Here is a 13,488-nt window from a genome sequence, read left to right as displayed (position 1 = left end):
TGACCCAGTTAAGCCACTCTTTGATTGACTCCATAGCCCAATGGCCTGAATACTTGATCTGTCCATCTGTTCCCTTAAATCCACCACCCAATCAAACCAAAACATCATGAGCATTAAGAACTAGCCTGAAATCCTACCTAAAACAAAGTTAAATTATAAAGAGAGAGCCCTCTCTAGACTTAGGTTGGCTAGAACCTGAGTCTCAAAGATTAGATTTGTGGTTACCTCGAATTATTCCTTCTTTTTATAACTTCTAGGGAAGACTTTTGAGTGATAACACGGTGTTAAGCCCAATGTATTCAATTATGGCATTTCAAGAGTTGTTAAGTTGAAAGCCTCCTATTCAAGTTTCAACCAGTGCGATTGGATTTTCCATTTTCTCTTTGCATTTCCAACATTAAATTTTCTAGCTCATTAAACGAATTCATTTAATTAACATTGGTTAATTGGTAAAATATATTATTAATCCTAAATGAAGTGTTGGATCCTTTATAGCCAATTTGATATTAACAAGATATCAAGATCGTAATTAATATAGTGGTTTTGCAGCTCCTATGATCATCTCTCATGCTACCAAAGCTTCCCAATTTAACCCTAAAATCGAGTAACAACTTCATTGTCATCTTTCTCTCTCTTAATAATGTGTGCGCTTATATGGTTTTCTATCCCTATCCTTGCATTACATGAGGTAGTACTTCATTTATCAACTACAAGTAAATTAATAATGGTATATTTAATTATCCAATAAATTATCTTACACATTTTTAGCACATATATATTATACGTATAAATTTTAATAGCCATAAAACCCATTCTTACTACTTACATCAAAATGTAAGTCTACATAAATTTATGGTCAAATTAGTGAGTTTACCTAAATTTATGGTCAAATTAGCGATATAAATATCTGCATTTTAGCTATTAGCCACAAGCATCTCAATAGTAAGTTAAGAAGGCATCACCAGGTTTAAAGTATCTTACATTGCAAATCATTCTTTTATAAAGCTTTTATTATATAGCATATGATCAATAAACCAAGATTCAAATTAGGGTCATTTGATTTGCTAGAATTTTTTTCAAAACAATCTTGTTATTTGATGTTACTCTTCTCACCCAGTTGTGACATGTTTGTCTCTTGTGAGCTAATTTATTTGGTCAAACAAAATAATACCTCAAAGGGTTAGCTGGCTGATATTTTTTATAATTAGTTAATTAATTAATTACTTTTCTGAGAAAAAAGTCTACAATTGATTTGTAAACACAAAATTATAATATAGTAAATGTTGTATCTATTTAAAAGAGCATTTTCAACTTATTTATAATTTTGTTATTGAGCCATTTTATCCTACTCTATATATATTTTTCCAAAAACAAAAGTTTTTCACAAAAATAACTAAAAATATATCATTTCAATATATTATTTTCTAGAATTGTTTTCTTTACAATAAATAGAAAAATATAATGAAATATACAAAACTATATCTAAGACTCATGTTCATATTCTAGAGTGTGTAATTCCTATTGAATAGTTACTAATCAAATTCTTCAATTCAACTCTACACCAGTTTTAAATAGTTCATCAATATCATGTTGTTATCCTTGTATATGAGTGAAAAGATATGTGTGAGAAAGTTGGCAACAATACTTCATTAAACATGAGTGATAATTGTTCCTCCTGAGGTTGAAAATATGCATGCAATATGTTTAAAGTCTATACAACACATTTTAATGGTGAAGTCTCTTTACCTTCAAATAGTTTTAGGTTCCTAGCCAACCAAACTCTCTACACATAGTTTAAGGGAATATCTCTAATACTTTATGTATCCATGTTAGCATAGCATGACCTTAGCCACTTCAACATCCTCACCCTAAAATTTTGGATCCCTATCATCCTCTCCATTTCTTTCCATATTCCTTTGTAAAAGTGTAAGTCATAATGATACATGCATATGTTTCTTTTGCTTTGTGACATTAATTGCAACAATGGTCCTTTTATCTACTATCTCACATGGAGGACCCCTATTGTTAATACCAACCACAAAAATATTGATTTGGTTGGATATTTCAGTTTCCATATTATTTTCCACACCATTCATGTTGTTTCTCTATTCCTTTCTCATCTATTGCTTTACAACCTACTTTAGGGACATAATCCCTTGAAAATTTTATAGATCATAATAGGTGATCATCCTTCTCTTTTATCCTAACATTGTTGTCTTTCAAAAAAGTTGTGTCATGTTTCCATTCAACAACAAACTATTCCTCAAAAGCTAATTCCCTCCAAGCCATCCATTTATGCATTCATATGTTTGATCTAATTTCCCTTTTGGACACCTATCTTATCATATAGTAACCTATGTCCTTAACTCTAAAATTAGTTGTAATGATAATAACTCTCCATTTACTACCTACTCATGGATCTATTCCTATTTGCACTCTATCATCTTTGTCGACTTGCCATACCATTGACTTTCCCACCAAATGGAAAGCAAAGATTCATGCTTTCCACATTGTTGAGACATTTTGTGCTCACTTTGTAGGTTTTCTAACCCATTCCTTCAATATAACCAATGCAAAGTATTTGGATTTGATTACTTGAACCCATAGATAGTTCCTTGAATTAACCTCCAAATATTTGTTTGCTCAATGCTTTTGAGAAGACAAATTGTTTTTTAAACTCCATTCACCATTTGCTTTTGGAATAGCTAGTTTCTTCCATCAGGCAAAAGCAAAACCTCTTTTCTCAATGTTCTTAGACCATATGTATCATAATCCCTCTTAGGATCCATGCCATAGACATCCAAGAAACATGTATTGCTTCTTGCATAGTGTTTACCAGTACCAGGCATCCTCTTGAGAGATCTACCTATTACATGATGTGTTTATCCTCTTTTCCACATTTGTTCTTCAACACTAGTAGTCTCTTTTTTAATAGTTGTTTGGCTTCAAATGGAAGCCCAAGTTCTTCAATTCCATGTCTTGGTCTGCATTTGAAAGGAACAATTCGCAAAATATAATTCATTTCCTACTCAAGAATACTCCACATTAAGAGGGTTAATTCCTCTATATTTATTTTCATTCCTGTTGTCTTTTACAATAAATCCATTAAGAACTTGAATCTCACAAAAAATAAGGATGACATCAATAAAAATATGCATCATGTTACAAGATTGACCAATAATACACTCTTTGAAGCTAACGTCTAAAGCCTCCTTTACTAACTTGCTCAAACCTTCAACAATCAAGAGGAAATGGAGAGGGGATAGCGAGCATCCTCATCTTAAGCCTCTTCCTAGCTTGAAGGAGGGTGTTGCAACCCCATTAATCATCAGAGCAAAAGAGGCAAATATTAAACAATTCATTATAAATACCTCAACTAATGACAAAATCCTAAATGAATAAGAATAAATCTAAAATAAATCTAACTTAACTTGTCATATGATTTGGAAAGGTCCATTTTCACCTTCATCAACTTTTGGTTCCTAATTTTAATGGAATAAATCCCTTCCTAAGAAATGCCCACTATCATGAATTTGTCTTCCTTCTAAGAACGCAAATTGTTCATGAAAAAAATCCCTTGCCAAAACCTTCTTTAGTCACATTGCAATTATCTTGGACACGATTTTCTAAATATAGTTGCATAAGGAAATTGATATGAATTTGTCAAAGGATGAAGGATTATCATCTTTTGGAATCAGTACAAGAATCACAGTATTTTAGGCTCCAAGCATCTTTCATAATATTCTAGAAGCCACAACCACCCTTATTAAATCTTCTCCTATATACTCAAAGCACGCATAAAAAATTTGACAAGTAGGCCATTTGTTCCTGAGCTTTTATCCTTCAAGAAAATTTGAAGAATCATATATCATTATTTCCCAACTTCCTTCATCAATGCTGAATTGTCCTCAACATTTACAAATCTTAGGGATGAATATGACAATTACATAACCTCAATATGGTGAGTTAAGTGTCCTCTTTGAAGAGAGATGAAAAGCAATATACCCCTTCCTTTGCTATCTCCTTAAAATTGGCTGCGGTGTACCATCTTCCCTTTCTATTTTCCAAATTGAGTTAATATTCTTCCTACAGTTTGCATATCTATGGAAAAACTTGGTGTTGTCATCTCCTGCTCGAAGCCATAAGACTACTTTTTAGCCTCCATCCCTTTTCAAAAATCAATTTCCTCTATTTATCCTCCAACCTTTTTACCTCTATCTTTTCTTCCTTTGTTAAATATCCAAAATCTACATCACTATAGCATACTTCCAAAGCTTCCTCCACATCCCTATGTGTTTTTTCAGCCTTCCCTTTTCTATCTTTTGCTTGGGCTTATAGCTCTCTTATACCCGTTTTTAGATTTTGATGGAACTTATTGGGAGGAAATTCTCTGAAGTTTCCACCAAATATAGCACCATAACTCTTTTAACTTATTTATGAACTCATTTTACTTTATCTATTCTAAATTCAATTTGGAAAGGGTAGCAGGATTCTCCTATACAAGGGTTATTTCCAACGTGATTGAATGATGGTTTGAGTCCCCTCTTGAGGAGATCCATTCTTTAATTATGGTTGCTTCATCAAGGAAAGACTCAAAAATCAATAAATGGTCAAGTCCCTTTGCTATACAAACCTCTCTAATACTTTTATTGGTCTAGGTAGCGGTTAACTTTGCAAGTTTGCAAGTTCCACATCTAATAGACCTACTTCTTCTACATTTTAAAAAGTATCCCAAGGGACCATCCTCTTGAGCTATTGGTCTCAAAATTTCTAAAACTTGCAATGTAAACCTTACATCTCTTCCCACTACCACTAAACCAAAGGGTAACCAATTGAAGAATCTATCCCAATAATCCACTTTGTCCATGTACAATCCACATATAATCAAAATTGACTCTTTCTTTTCCAAGATCCCAGAAAACAAAGTTATCCCTAGTCCAAAAGTAAAACCCCTAGAATTTGAAAGGATAAAAGGACACTTCTCCCACCTAGTAATATTCCCTCTGACTTCCCTATAGCATCAATATAGCTAAATCCCAAATTTGTAAATCAATTTAATAGCACCTTTTTAAGGACCAGTATTTTTGAGAGGTTGGCCAACCCTCAACAATTTTAGGTCGTCATAATCATTTTAAGGACATAAACAACTTCCTTCCTTGTGAGGGAATTTTGCATTGATTCATGTGACCCAATCCCCCTTTCACTTTCCCTATGAAATCTAGGGTTCCTTTAACCCTCCATCTAAGATATATTTCAATAATTTGATTGAAGGGAGGTTTCTATTGCCCTCCATACTTTGTAAAATTTTGCCACTCATAGTCAAGGGCCTTAACCCTAAGGTCCCTTCTTCCAAGCCCTCTTCTACCCCATGAACAATGACAAGTGGAGGTTTCTATTGCTCTCCATGAATAATTCCTCTATATTTATTTTCATTCCTATTGTCTTTTACAACAAATCCATGAATAATAGCCACTCATGAGATTAAAATCCAAATGATTTCACATGAAACCTATATGTGCCACTCGAAAAAGGTGTCCAAGTGATAAAACTATACAACACTATCATTACTCTCTTCTGGAGTTAATGTGTCATCAAAAAACATTCACCACTTTCCTCAAATCCCCATACTCTCCAAGTTATTGGGTCCATGCCCAAATGCCCTCCAAATATGGCTTGGCATAGTTCTTAATAGGCTTTCCTAACCAACATTTATGATTCACGATGAATACATCTCTTGAAACCATAACCCCATCCTTCATCAATTCTCCAATGCATGCAGCAAAATCGGACAAGGATTGTGCAAATCCTCAATAATAGTGAGTCTCTCCTTACAATAGATTAGACCCTGAAGGGCTTTCGTGGATCTGGCCGATATCAGGATGGTTTAGTTTTGAGTTGGGCCCATATTTGTTAACCCTGCAACGGGTCATTCAAATAATCTATAACTTCCCCTAGAATCAAAATGGAGATAGTATCCCTAACCTCCAATCACCCTCACCGCTATTGAAAGATGTATGTAATGGAAACCTTATTCCTCCATCCATAGGGGTTGCTCCTCCCCTCAACTGAGTTTTGTTGGTCTGCATTGAGAGGTATGACATCCAACCACTTCATGAATCTACTTTACATAGGTTGAAATATTTTCACTCAATTTAAAGTGCCTACAAACTTCTTGTATTGACATCACATTAAGTAATGGCCATTTTATTCCATCATCAAATCCATCAAGCAAACATGAATATGATAATTTAACTCAATGTTGAAACCATGGCAAATTCACTATAATAGCTTTAACTACAAATAAGATAGCATGTGTCACAATTTCACAACATAATATGCCATGGAATGTTTGTGACCTCTCGACTTCTTGTGATGATCATTCAAAATGAATATTTAGGGTGTAGCAACTAAGGAAACCCTAGCCATAAAGCATATTATTTGGACCATAATAAAGGCTTTATCTCTATGTTGGTCCTTGGAACCTCACCCAAATGTCTTGCCCCTTGTTATAATCATAAGGGCACCCAAACATCTTGCCCCTTGCTATAATCCTAATAGCACCCAAACTTCTCGCCACTTGCTAGAATTCTAATTTCCTTTTGTTACAGTTCTCTTCTCAAACACCCATTGCCCTTGTTGATTTGCCCTAGTTGCTTCCAACATATAGCCTAGATCCCATTCTCATTCTACAATGCTATCACTTCCACTTCAGTGTTGCATAGCTTGCACATGTTGGCGTAAAATTCCATGCAGATTACACTGTGTGCATGTGATACCTATTCTAAGTACTATGTTCCAAGTTAAGCCTCTCCTAACTCAATCAATTTTACCAAATTATTGGACATTTTGTTAGTTTCATCTTAACAAGGCCCTGATTCAAAACACTCTAGATAAGACAAACTATTCCACGCAGCTGGTTTTACTAAATGGCATTCACAAATATTGAGTAACATTATTGACACTCTAGATGTGTGTCGCAAAAAAAAAACACGCCAATGATTTATTAACTATCTTAACATTATACCACTAAAACACATCATATAAAGCAAAAGTGTAAAGCATATTACACCCAAAGCTTTAAGCAAAGTTTGGCACCTAAAACTTGTTAATCCATCTCAAGACATCATATATACATAATTTATCAAATTTGTCTTTATCAAATTCCCATGAAATTAGCGCTAGCGCTATCAAGAAGCAAGAATCATACCTCACTTACAACCCCTTGTCATCATTTCATATACCTCACTTACAACCCCTTATTATCATTCCATATGAAGACATAATATGTCTTGGCTAGCATCTTGAATATCCATGATACTCCATAAATTTTCCAATCATAAAACAGTGCGTTCATTAAAAGAGATTTTACGTCTCCAACCTCTGGAAAATGAAAAGAAATGAATATATATTTGGTGTGTGAATTTGATGATTTTGATGGGTGGTTGGATGTGTATTTCTTTGTGGGTTGTGAAAGTTTTGTGCGGGGAATTGGGGTTTCGGATTGGACATAATACTTTATAATAGATATTAAAAACATCATCTGAGTCTGTATTCAAATTAAATCTGTACCATGTGATTCCATTAACCAAAGCGTATGTCTGTAACTTTCACAACCCACAAAGAAATACAGATCCAACTACCCAGCAAAATGCAACAAATTCACACACCAACTAAATAATATAAGTTCAAGCATTTCAACCTTTTGATGTAATATCTGTCTTCGTTATATTGCCTCAATATAATACAATTAGGCTTTTCCGATCTGAAAAAAAAGTATAGAAAGACCCTCAATAAGCGTATGGATACAATTAAGTTGTTGCAAAGAGAAAATTCATACTTGAAATCCTCTGTTCAAGGCTACTTAACTTCCTAACAAGAGAAACTTTCCATGCCCACGGGAATTGAGGTCTAGTAATTTAGATTTGACATGCGATTTGTAGTCCATAAGAAAAGATATTGGTTCCTTTCAATCTGGTTTTAAATAGAACTCAATGCTAACAACTTCCAGTATATTAACAGAATTTGAAAGAATAGAAGCCTGAGCTTCATTGCATAAAAAAGATACAAAAGTAGAATAAATATTTCTCTATAGCATGTTCAGCCCAACAACAACGGTGCTTTTGGAATTCCATTTAAAGGCTTCATATCATCAAATGTTAGCATTTGTTCACATTGGACTAGTACAGATCCATCTTAACTCTGGAGTTATCAAACACTGAGTAAAATCAAATACCTATAGATGTAAACCTTCTCTAAAGTTGTTGGTTCATAAAATTTGGTATCAAAGCAAAACTATTTCTGGTTTCCACACTTACCAGCTATACTTTGTATGGTTTTATACATACTCTTTGCTCGTAAAACTAAAAATAAAGAGGGTTCAATAGAGCACACTGACCATTTTTCAGTCCAAATTGCATAAGCAACGGCACAGTGGTCTCCGAGTGCAATGCATACAAAGTATTCTGTTCAATGTTCCACCCAAGACTCCGGAACGGGAGACGCACAAGGGGACGTGTGGGAGTACCCTCAAATTTTAAGGAAAATTATGGGAGATGGGAGGATGTCGGGGTATATAATTTCAAATTCATATTCAATAATGAAAGCATAAATACAATGATACATACTTAATTGAATTAAATAATGATAATATATTGATCCATATTCATCATCCTTACTATTAGATACATGATTCATCCATAGACAACGAGATTCAATAAAATACTCTTATCTACATTCATCATTCATTATTCACCATTCTAGAATCTACATTGATTTAAAAATTAAATTCATCATTATAGATTCTAAATTGATTTAAAATTGAAATCTGTTATTCATCATTCTAGAATCTAATTAGTACTAAGCAAAATAGACCATAACAGATGCTGAAATATGAACACTGGAATAATAAATTGATATAACTAAAACTCACAAACAGTGGATTGATGAGTCTAAAAGTCACTCTAAAGTACACAGAGGGCTTGGTGCTCTTGATTAAATACTAATTCCATACCCTTGTACATGAAAAAATGCAATGGAAGCACTACAATCCATCGAATCCTGAATTCCTAAAAAATTGTTAACTCCGTTGGATTTTGAGTGAGATCTAAAATTCTACTTTCTCCATATGAAATCCAATGAGGTCGGAACCACTCTCAAACATCTTGAGTCACTTCATGGTAATATTAAAAATTTAAGTAAAAGGATGAAAATGAAAGATAAAGGAGAATGTCACTTTTACTTTAAGAATTTAACATTACCATGAATCGCATAATATTAGTAGGGCAATATGGTCATATACTACGTTTCCCATGTCATAAATCATTGTCTACAAGCAAATTTAAGGGGGGCGCATAGCCCATTTTGAGGGACGCAAAAGCATCCCCCTTTTGGGGAGTCGTGTCCCCCACACTAGGGAAACGTCCTCCCTGTGTCTCCCCGTGTCTCCCCAAAAGGGGGACGTGGGGAAACGTTTCCCCAGATATTCCCCTGTCCCGCGTGCATGGGGTGCGAGGGGTGTGCACACCCGACCCTGGGGGCACGTCCTCGTGGAACACTGGTTTTGTTCAACCCTGAAACCAGGCTATTTGAAGTTTTCGATGTCCATTTGAAGTGAGACCAAAGCCATTCAAAAAGGCCACAGCAGGCTATCACACGTCCAAATATCAGAGGTTAGCGCGAATGGAGAAATTCTTATGTCTTTAGTAGTACAACTTTGCTCTCCAGAGAAGGATCAAAATCTTCCATTTTCAAGGAAAGTGGCCAAAACTTCTCACTGGCAACTCCAGAGTCCAAATCATGGTTGCTTGGAGCAGCAACAGAGAGCGACATTTGCAAAAACTAGGTCAAGAGCGAATGGGAGTGGATTTTTATATAATATATATTTTTATATATTTTGATGCATATATGTCAACAAAAGCATGTAGAATAATAAATTAGATATAAAAAGTATAAAAACATGGATTAAACCATATAACATCAATCATCTAGAAGTTATAATCTTCATCAACCACATGTCCACAAGTTACAAGTTCTCATTTATATAGCATGTAAGGTTGCACATAACCAACATAGTATTGAGTGCAATCCATCTCTGAACCAAAATAAATCAACAAATAGGCTCTAGATGGCCTCTAACATCCAAAAAAATCATGCTACAATAAATACCTACATATCATCGAAATCATTGCCTATCTTGGGATTTTTGTTATTAATATCACCCTCTAAGCATCAACATAAAATAGAAAAAACGTAACATGTCAAGTCAAGATTTTGCTTGAGTGATAGGTATATCCTAGTAAGGTCATGACTATCTTGGAATCTTTGTTATTAATATCACCCTCTACGCATTAACATAAGATAAAGAAAACGTAGCATGTCAAGTCAAGATTTTGCTCGAGTGATGGGCACATTTTTAGTAGGGTCATGATAGAAGAGTTTGACAATCAATGTCGCTAACATCACGGCACATAGAAGGCTTGGTGCTCTTGATTATATACAAGTTCCATACCCTATCACATGACAAAATCCAATGAAAACATTGCAATCCCTCAAACCTGAAATCCTGAAAATTTGATAAGTCTGTTAGATTTTAAGTGATCTAAAATTCTATTTTTGTTATATGAAATCCAATGAGGTCAGAACCACTCTCAAACATCCGAGTAATTTCATGGTAATGTTAAAAATTTAAGTAAAACTAACATTCTAAAGGAGAATGTCACTTTTACTTTAAGAATTAAAAATTACCATGAATTGCATATCAATACTAAAGCCATAGCCTTAAATATTAGACTGCTTCACTCAAACACTTATTTCTTTGAAAAAAATTGTGTTTGGAACATTCGCTCCACTCAAAACGCGCTTCGAGGGGAGAAGGTGCTCCCCCACAACCCTACTCCAATTTGAGTGAAACCTATCACATTGTGGAGGAAACATATTATGTCTTGAATCAAAATTTGAAACCAAGTGGCAGAAATATATATTAAAAATACAAAAATAAAATAAATAAATTAAAAAAATATAAGAAAACAAAACAAAAACCCGTCAGTCCAAGTTTGACCTGCAACACAAGGGACCAAAGAACGGCTTAAAACATATATTTAAATTGAAATTTGCATCGATTTTGATTGAAGCTCTAGTTGAGGCGATTATAAGTTGTTCGAAAGAAGAAATAGGAAATAATATATCAATAAAATGCTTGAACAATTTATGATTAATATTTGGAAGAGATAGAAGTTGGAGGTTAAGGGTTTTGACGACAACCCAAGCATACGAGGGAAAAGATGTCGATACCATCTTGTTTTTTTTTGTGGCAGGCGCGGTGGCTAGGTGTGGGGTTCATCCAATAACATGAGCTAATAGTATAAAGGAAAATTGTAAAACTCATTGGTATTCAATTAATTGCGGTGGCTAGGTGTGGGGTTCATCCAATAACATGATCTAATAGTATAAAGGAAAATTGTAAAACTCATTGGTATTCAATTAATTACTTAGCTTTACGGGTTAAGGTTAGAATCAATGGAATACTCTTGATAAGGGCTTTAGACTGTTGCACAAAACTTCTGGGAACCTGGCATTTCGGAACGTACTCATACTCGAAACTCGACTGAAACTCGACCATAATGTAATCATCTATGAGAGTTAATATAGACTTGGTTTTCCTTCTAAATTGTCATCTATGGATCTTATTCCAATAATGTGTTATTCACATGTTTATAAATTTGTTTTTATATATATAAACATATATAATGTCTCAATTGACGTTTCTGCTAACGTTTCCATTTTTGGGAGGTGATGTTTTTAAACGTACTCGTCTTGAAAATTCCAAAATGTTTCAGCGCTTCATGCAACTTAGGCCCTAAATGATCAAGTGAGCAGAATTTCAAAACCATGAAATGGATTTAGGGATATGCAGAAAACCATGAGGCAGATATAAAGAACTTTCCAAATAAGAAAGACAATGAAAAACTAAAAAAACAGCTCACTAAGAAGGAAAATGAGTTCTCCAAGATGCAGGACCACCTCATTAAGGTGGTTAAGAATAAGAAGGAAAATGAGTTGTCTAAGATGCAAGACCTACTCATTAAGGTGGTGAAGAACTTGAAGCAAGGAAAGATGACAAAAATGATAATTCAAAAGAAAATTTGGAAAAGGACAAAAATGATAATTCAAAAGAAAATTTGGAAAAGGAAAATGAAGATATCTACAGATTACAAAACCATAATCAAGCACTTCTAAACATAAACAAGAAAAGAAGCAATGTCAAAATCAAGACAATGCAAAGATCTCAAATGAAGAAACTACCAAAATAGTTGAAATGGAAGGATTGGATCTCTCAATGCCAAATAGATTGGAGAATAGCATGGATATGAAATGGAAGGATAGATTGGAGAATAGGATGGATATGAAATAGAAGGATTGGATCACTCTCACTGCCTAATAGATTGGAGAATAGGATGGATATAAGTTGGTGTAAATAACCATAATCAAGCACTTCTAAACATAAACAAGAAAAGAAGCAATGTCAAAATCAAGACAATGCAAAGATCTCAAATGAAGAAACTACCAAAATAGTTGAAATGGAAGGATTGGATCTCTCAATGCCAAATAGATTGGAGAATAGCATGGATATGAAATGGAAGGATAGATTGGAGAATAGGATGGATATGAAATAGAAGGATTGGATCACTCTCACTGCCTAATAGATTGGAGAATAGGATGGATATAAGTTGGTGTTGTTATTTACAGAAATAATATTTTTAGGATATAAGCTGGTGTTGTTATTTACAAAAATAATATTTTTAGGATATAAGCTGGTGTTGTTATTAACAAAAATAATATTTTTAGGATATAAGCAGGTGTTGTTATGTACAAAAATAATATTTTTAGGATATAGGCAGGTGTTGTTACGTACAAAAATAATATTTTTACGATATAAGCAGATGTTATTTTTTAAAAATAATAAAATAATAGAATAATTTTAGCATATTTATACCATGTAAGCATATATTTATACCATGTAAGCATTATAAACATGACACATTTCTATCAATTGGGTCGACTTGGCTGGTTAAGAGAAGTTATCCTTCCCACCTAGGTTCAAATCCCACTTGTGGCATGCTTGCCATGCTTGCCCCTCAGCTGAATGGCACTAGCAAGATACTAACAAACCCACTCTCAATTGCTTCAAGGTGGGATGAGAGTTTCCAAACATTTTAGCCCACTCTCAATTGCTTCAAGGTGGGATGAGAGTTTCCAAACATTTTAGCCCACGGGATTAACTCAATGGATCATCACTAATGTTGCCAGACATTTGGCTAGATTTGCACCAGCAAGTGCCAGGTTTGAATCCCCTTCGGTGAGGCACACTAGCATATGTCTAGATTTGCACCAGCAAGTGCCAGGTTTGAATCCCCTTCGGTGAGGCACACTAGCATATACACTAGCATATGTCAACGGTTAACTAGGGATGCCATCCACGAATGTAAGGAA

Source organism: Pinus tabuliformis, chromosome 9, assembly GCF_031772625.1.
Source record: "Pinus tabuliformis cultivar Carrire ecotype Pingquan chromosome 9, CPIR1, whole genome shotgun sequence".
NCBI classification, from domain to species: Eukaryota; Viridiplantae; Streptophyta; class Pinopsida; order Pinales; family Pinaceae; genus Pinus; species Pinus tabuliformis.
Note: the sequence above shows the minus strand (reverse complement) of the source record.